The sequence below is a fragment of the Crocuta crocuta genome, unplaced genomic scaffold (assembly GCF_008692635.1).
Source record: "Crocuta crocuta isolate KB4526 unplaced genomic scaffold, BGI_CrCroc_1.0 scaffold1468, whole genome shotgun sequence".
Lineage (NCBI taxonomy): Eukaryota > Metazoa > Chordata > Mammalia > Carnivora > Hyaenidae > Crocuta > Crocuta crocuta.
Genome location: NW_027531991.1, coordinates 174,510 through 181,818, shown reverse-complemented (window position 1 = coordinate 181,818; position 7,309 = coordinate 174,510).

Here is a 7,309-nt window from a genome sequence, read left to right as displayed (position 1 = left end):
GGGCTTCACTTAAGAGTTTCTGGCACAGTATGAAACAGGCTGCCCAGCTGCCCCGCATTCAGATCAAGGCCTTTTTGTCTAAGTGTTTTCCACTCACCTGTGAAAGGGAACATCGGTACAACTGCGGGGCGCCGGACCTGCTCTGTGCCGGGGAGACAGGGTTTGCCGCTGCCGGCCATCTACGATTCTCCAAGGCAGGCTTGGGCTTACATTGGTTTTCAACCCGGTCTGTCACATGTTAGAATCCCCTAGGGAACTCTTGGAAAGTATTTCTCAGAGACCATCTGACAGAAGGGCCCTGCACTAGGGCCGAGGACCCAGAGGTCCCACCGAGCCCATGTGGAGACCCTCTGAGCTATGCTTAGTACTTCAACTCAGGGAACAAAAGGAGTCTTCAGGTGTGGATTCAGAGGTTGATGATCAATGGCTTGTTGAACAAAGATGAGAATTGATCTGCCGTACCGCTGTGATGGGAAAAAGGTGGTCCTGATATCATTTTCTTATCCAAAGAGGGACTATTATGTTGATAAAAGTGTCATCAGTGGGCACTAGGCAAAGGATTCATTTTAAGACAACATTAAGAAATGACAAAACTACGGTGAAGCACCCAGCCCAATGGCTGGTGAAGACGGGTGCTCAGTGTTAACAGAACAATTCAACAGCAGGCAATGGCTATTTACAGCTGTGAAGTCCAACATGATGGCCATGAGCCACAAGTAGCTATTTATTATTTTTAATGTTTTATTTATTTCTGAGAGAGAGACAGCATGAGCAGGGGAGGGTCAGAGAGAGAGGGAGACACAGAACCTGAAACAGGCTCCAGGCTCTGAGCTAGCTGTCAGCACAGAGCCCGACGTGGGGCTCGAACCCACGAACCGCAAGCTCATGACCTGAGCCGAAGGCAGACTCTTAACCAACTGAGCCACCCAGGCGCCTCACAAGTAGCTATTTAAATTTTGATAAGTACCATTTAAACAAAAAGTTCCATTCCTCAGTTGAACTAGCCCCATTTTATTTATTTATTTATTTTTTTAATGTTTTATTTATTTTTAGGAGAGAGACAGACAGACAGACAGCATGAGCAGGGGAGGGTCAGAGAGAGAGGGAATCACAGAATGAAACAGGCTCCAGGCTCTGAGCTGGCAGTCAGCACAGAGCCCGACGCGGGGCTCGAACCCACGAACCGCGAGATCATGACCTAAGCGAAAGTCGGTCGCTTAACCGACTAAGCCACCCAGGCGCCCCTAACTAGCCCCATTTTAAGTGTTCAGGTGGCCAGTGGTGACCTTAACGGACAGCACAGAGCTGTCCCATCACGGCAGAGCTCTCATGGGCAGTGGTGTACACACACCCTTCCCAGAGGCAACCCCTTCTACACGAGGCCTTATGATTTACTTGTGTTACCAGAGTACATTTATGTGTTACTAGGAACATCTGAAGATATCAGATGATCATTTGCAAACATAAATTAAGTCACTGGAAAACCCTGAAACGAATGACAAGGAAGTCAAAACGTACAACCAAGAGCAATGCACTGCAGCAGCTTCTCAGAACCACAGACGTTGAGTTGGAAGGTCTCTTTGTGAGTCTAAACCACACTTACTCTATGATTTCAAAACAGGGTGGGAGTGGCTGCGACAAGAATGCTAGTCCCCAGGCGTGACTGATGTGTTCTCACAGTGGCTGACTTTTGGTAAAATTCGGATACTTTAAATATGTGAACTAAAACCACGATCACTTTCAAGAGCCACTGCTTTTGTACTCTTTGGGCAAAATATATCACAGCATGAAAGCAGCTGATAAGACCTGCTTCCTATTTTAGGTGTTAAAGAGTGCTATAAAATACCAGACCTGGAAAGAATCTTGGAACCATATAGGCCGACGCCCTAATTTTATAGACAAGGAAACCAAGATGCAGTTAACAACTAGCCGGTAGCAGAATTGAGGCTACCGTGTGGATTCCCTGACATTAACACGCTCCAAGAATCATTTACACCCAAGTTTCTTGCCTCAAATTTTCTAGGCTTGTTTTTTAGTGATAAACATACAAGATAGCAGGTAAGGGGCTCTCAAATTTTAGAAAGACAGCCGTCTGCCATTGAATGTTTAGTAAAAGAATGACACATTGGTAGATAACATGAAGACCACACTTCTTAGTTATTCACGAGGTCCGCAACTGCAGCCGAATGTCTCCAGAGGCGCTGGGTCCTGGTGTCGGGGCTGCGCCATGCCCTCAAAAGACACCATGGCACCAATGGCCCTTCCGTTGCAAATTTCCAGTTGTTTATCTTCAGCATATTCCATAGGGGAATGGTCCCCAACTTCACTTTTTAAAGAATTCTCCTGTGGCGTTTGTTAAAATACGGATTCCTAGGCCTCCAGCCCAGAGCATCTGAATGAATGGAGCTGAGGGAGAGCCCAGGAATCTGCATTTAACCAGCACTCTGTGATTTTGGTGTAGGTGATCCATGGCCAGTTAGGCCCAATTTGCCCAGCAGAGTCCTGGTTTGCACTTGCACATTCTTTTTTTTTTAGTGTTTTTTATTTATTTTTGAGAGAGAAACAGTGTGAGCAGGGGAGGGTCAGAGAGAGAGGGAGATACAGAATCCAAACAGGCTCCAGGCTCTGAGCTGGCTATCAGCACAGAGCCCGTTGCGGGTCTCGAGTCCACGAACAAGAAGATCATGACCTGAGCCAAAATCGGATGCTTAACTGACTGAGCCACCCAGGCACCCCTGCACTTGTTTACATTCTTTACAGTAGAGTTATTAATAGTGCTCTTTTCACTGTTAAAAGTGTCAGGGCCTGGACAATATATGGTCCCCTTTCCTTGATCCATATTTGATAAAGACCGTTATAACTATATGCTGTTAAGCTGCTCCTTTATTTTGCCAACAGGATGTTCCCCACTGCCAAGAATCCAAAAAACCCAAATTTCCTCCAATCAGGCATAATAATTTAAGTAAGGACCCTTGTCCATTCCCGGCAACTCACAAAGGTGCTTGGTGCTGCTCACGTACCGAATTTCAGAAAGCGAGACGACAGGCTCCCAGGTGGGAGGGATGAGAACACAGGCTAGGGCTCAGGAAAAGACCACGCTGACACGCAGTGAATCACAACTACCGTTTTATTGTTCGATGGTGGTGGTACAGAGCTGTGTCCGTGCTGCGGGACTAGTTTGGCTGACACATACCACAGATGGCTCTGTGACTCACGGGGAACGTGATCCGAGCCACACGCTTCTCTGGCTGTTGTTTTTCCAACAATCCCAACAACAGAACACTTCTCTCCATAGCACATGAGGTGACGAACTGCCTCAAAGCAGTGTCATCCTCCACTCATGACAGCGTGTACCAGCCAGGCCAGAGAACGGCACAGAACACGAGGGGGCTGGGCTGCACTCTGAATCCCAAGGCAGCTCGCGAGCACTGGACAGGAGTACATTTATCGCCATGACGGAGTCGACAGATACACAAAACGAACCAGGTCAGATTTAGACGTGGAGGTACAAGACTCATAAAGAACCTTTATTTCATGTGAGCGAATATTCTTCCCGTGTCAAATCAGCGACGGTTCCCAGTTTAGACACTGCTTTTGTGCGTTAAAGAGCTATGATGACAAACTGGCCAAGGGAGTAAGTTCACATTGAAACGTAGCATTAGCTATGTTCACGATGGTATATTTCATCCTGTAATGACTTCTCTTATTTGCTTCAAGCATTTCTTAAGTTTTTGCAACTTGGGTCCTAAATGTGGAAGATACTCAACTTGCAAGGGTTGTGTACTTTTGTGAGGACTCAGAGCAACGGATGGTGTGGTGTCTACGTTAACCCGAGGCAGTAAATTGCAACCTTAGATGACTTTAACACAAGAGATTAGGGTTAGCCAGAAGGCTCGAGCGGTATGCTTCCATTCCGCTACAGCACGCGCCATGTTGTTCCAGAAGGCTTCAAGAGCAAGCCAGGTTTTAATCAGAGCGTAACACTCAGCATTCAGTCCTAGCACAGTGCTGCCTAACAGAGGGCTCGCGGTGATGGCGAGGATGGAAATGGGGGAGGGGCCGCTAAGGAGGTCAGCCTCAATTTTTAAAGTACTCAGTACTTTATATTTTCTAGCTCAACCTTGCCTTGGCTGTCTACTCAGAGTCAAGATGTACTTAGTGTGGTGTGGTCTAAGGAAGGGTTTTAATTAGATGCACAATGACTTGTGCACATTCACATATATGGCAGCTCTAACAGGAACTTTTAAAAGTGAAAAGCAAGATACCAAGGGACTTTATGCAATGCTTTCCCCAGGAAAGCGCCAACACATACAATCTCTCGCTGCACGTCTGATGCCAGCCACGCCGGCCAGGTAAACTCTGCCTCCCGACAGCATTCGGCCTGGTCGCTCGGCAGGCCTTCTCCAGTGTTTTCACGTCCCCACGATGACAGGCTTTGGCTCTAATTATTCTAAAGCATTTGTTCTAATTAAACACGTCAGAGAGCAACCTCAGCAGTTTTTCAGATCCAGGCATAAGCCAGTTCTTCATGTAAACCTAGTGCCTTTTAAAATATTGACTGACGTGTCCCATGGTCATAACAGATCAAAGGACAAAAAATGGAATTTTTAAGAAAGGGGTACCATGATGCGTTATAAACCACAATATGAACTTTTACACTCCTCCTGCCTGTTTTTGCAAACTCTTCCTGTCACACTACACTAAGCGTGGCTACATGATGCATGCCTTTGGCTTCCAATCAGATCTAACTTTCGGAATTGTCTTTTTAACGTCCGACACCTAGGAAGAGCCAAAACAGAGTTCGTGTTGAATGTTAGGATCCTTTTTCTTTACTCTCAAAAAGAATCTCAAGGTTAAGAATACCTTAAGACACGAAGTAGTTGTGTCAGTAATATGCATTCCATTCTAAGCTGACCAGGTTGGAAGGCCAAGGTGAACTGAATTGCTGGGAAACCAGCCCTACGTGCCAGAGCTGGACATTACTTTGCTAACTGGAGGGCACGCAGCATTTACAGTACATATGCCCTTAGGCAGTGGTGCTATTTTGGCCCATTTGCAAAAGTTATGTGAATTCAAACTAGCAGGCCACTTTTAGGTCGGCAGAAGTTAGAGGCATTTAATGGAATGTTCTTTGAAGTGAAATGCAATTATCCCCAAAGGATTCAATTCTAGTAGAAAACAGAATCCGGTAAGAAAACTAGAAAAGCCAAGAAGCAAACCTAGCAAACAGAATCAAACTTCAGGGTTTTTCTTTCTATAAACATCGCAGATAAGTGTGACAGAGAGACCTTTGTACAGCTACTTAAACAAAGGACGTTTGGTGTCACTTACTATTAAAAGCCCCGAAGTACATAGACTCTGAGTGGTGATATAAGGGTGAGGTTCAAGTTTCTTGGGTAATCTCGTGTTCCTGCGATGACAATACTTTTCAAACTCTAGTTCCAGAAATTTAGACAAGAACTGTCAAATCTGAATACACTGTGATACGGTTTCAGAGATTTCCATGGGGATTCTTAAGAGGCTATTATTCCCTGAGACCTGAAGGGGAGTGAAAATGTCATCTTCGGAGTATAGAAAAATAGACCATCTAACATCGATTTGGTCTCATCTCCCTTGAAAGAAATTATTAAAATAAAAAGATTTATCAGGACAGTGTAAACTCTTTCAATTTTACCCTTTTGGAAAAAATCTCTTCATTTACCGAGAGGCTAGGCACGGCGGGACGCCTTCACAAACCTTCTCCCTCCTCACACTTCTCTTCAAAAGATCATCTCTTTCAAGGTACAGAAATGAAAATACAGTTCTTACGGTTGAAACGAACTTCATGGAATACAGCGATAACTGGCTACCTTTTAAAGAATGCGGCTATAATTCCTCACTTTAGGAAACAAAAACACGAAAAAGTTCGGCAAACTGAATGGAAACCTACAGTGACTGGAACTTTTAAAGAGAGCAATTGCAACTCTGTACTTTTGGAAAATATGAAAAACTAATCTAAAATACCTCTCTATGTAAATGAGAGCTCACGCCATGGTATTCAAAATTAAAATGATTTACATAATCTACTATACTTTCTGTTTTTTTAGTAATTAACCTTCCTGAGACTGATTTTGTTCTCCTCAGTGTTTGCTTAACTAAAGTGCTTAATAAAATTTCTACAGAATATATTACCCTCTCCATAGATGAGTATTATTTTGAACTACAATCTGACAAAAATCTAACTACATTTAATTATGCTTGATTAATCCAAATGTCACTGAGAGATTTATAGAACAGAAAAATATCCTGCAGGTTAAGTTCATACTCTGCACTGGATCCAGCATTGCCGCCGATCGACTCCTCGGGTCTCTAACCTTTCCAAAGACCCCACACAAAAATCTTCCCAATGGTCTCGACTGGACCCTGGGATTCGAGACCCCGAGCCCTGCCGCTTCCGGGAGCTGTGCTGTCGCCCTTGGAGGCGGAAGTCGCTCCAGGCAGGGGGTGAACTGGCCCTGCAGATGACAGCGTTGGAGGGAAAGGGGTGCGGTGACCCTGCAAACCGGGCTTCTGAGGCACGAAGGGATGGACTCTCTCCTACTGTGGGCCCAGACGTGAAGCCAACATTTCTTTGGACACTTTCAGTAGGGAGGCCCTAAGGTGCTTTTATTTATATGCAAGGAAGTCCATTTAAAGGGTGACAAATTGGCCCTACCTTAGAGAGCCACCTTGTGTCACAACACAGGTAGCAGCCCTCGTTCCGGTCACGCGGACCCTGATACTGGGATCATGGGTGATTCATGTCCCTAAGAAACAAAGGTTTCTCAAGGCTCCTGTGACCAGGATACTGCTGTCATTTTATTTTCATTTTTAAGGGTGAGCATGGCTAATGCCAAACTGAGGGCTTGAGAGGGAAGCCTTGGACAATCCCTCTACCTCTAAAACCAGTGTGGAAATGCTGAAGAGGGTTTCTCCTCTTTTAACGAGATTTTATTTTTAAGTCATCTCTATACCCAACGGGGGGCTTGAACTCACAACCTCCGAGATCAAGAGTCACGTGCTCTACCAACTGAGCCAGCCAGGCGCCCTGAGGGTCTTTCCTCTTGGTGAGCTATTTTAACTCCAGCAGCGTCAACCATACATTATATGTGTACTGAATAATGATTTCTGAAGTCTGAACAAGACGTCTAGAACCTGCCGTCACTGCATTTGTGTTATGAGGAAACAACACCTGACCACTGGGTCAGCCACACACACAGGTGCAAAGGCCCGGGGGCTGTGTGTACCCAGAGGGCGGCTCAGGCCCTGGGCAGGGTTCCCTGCGGAGCCC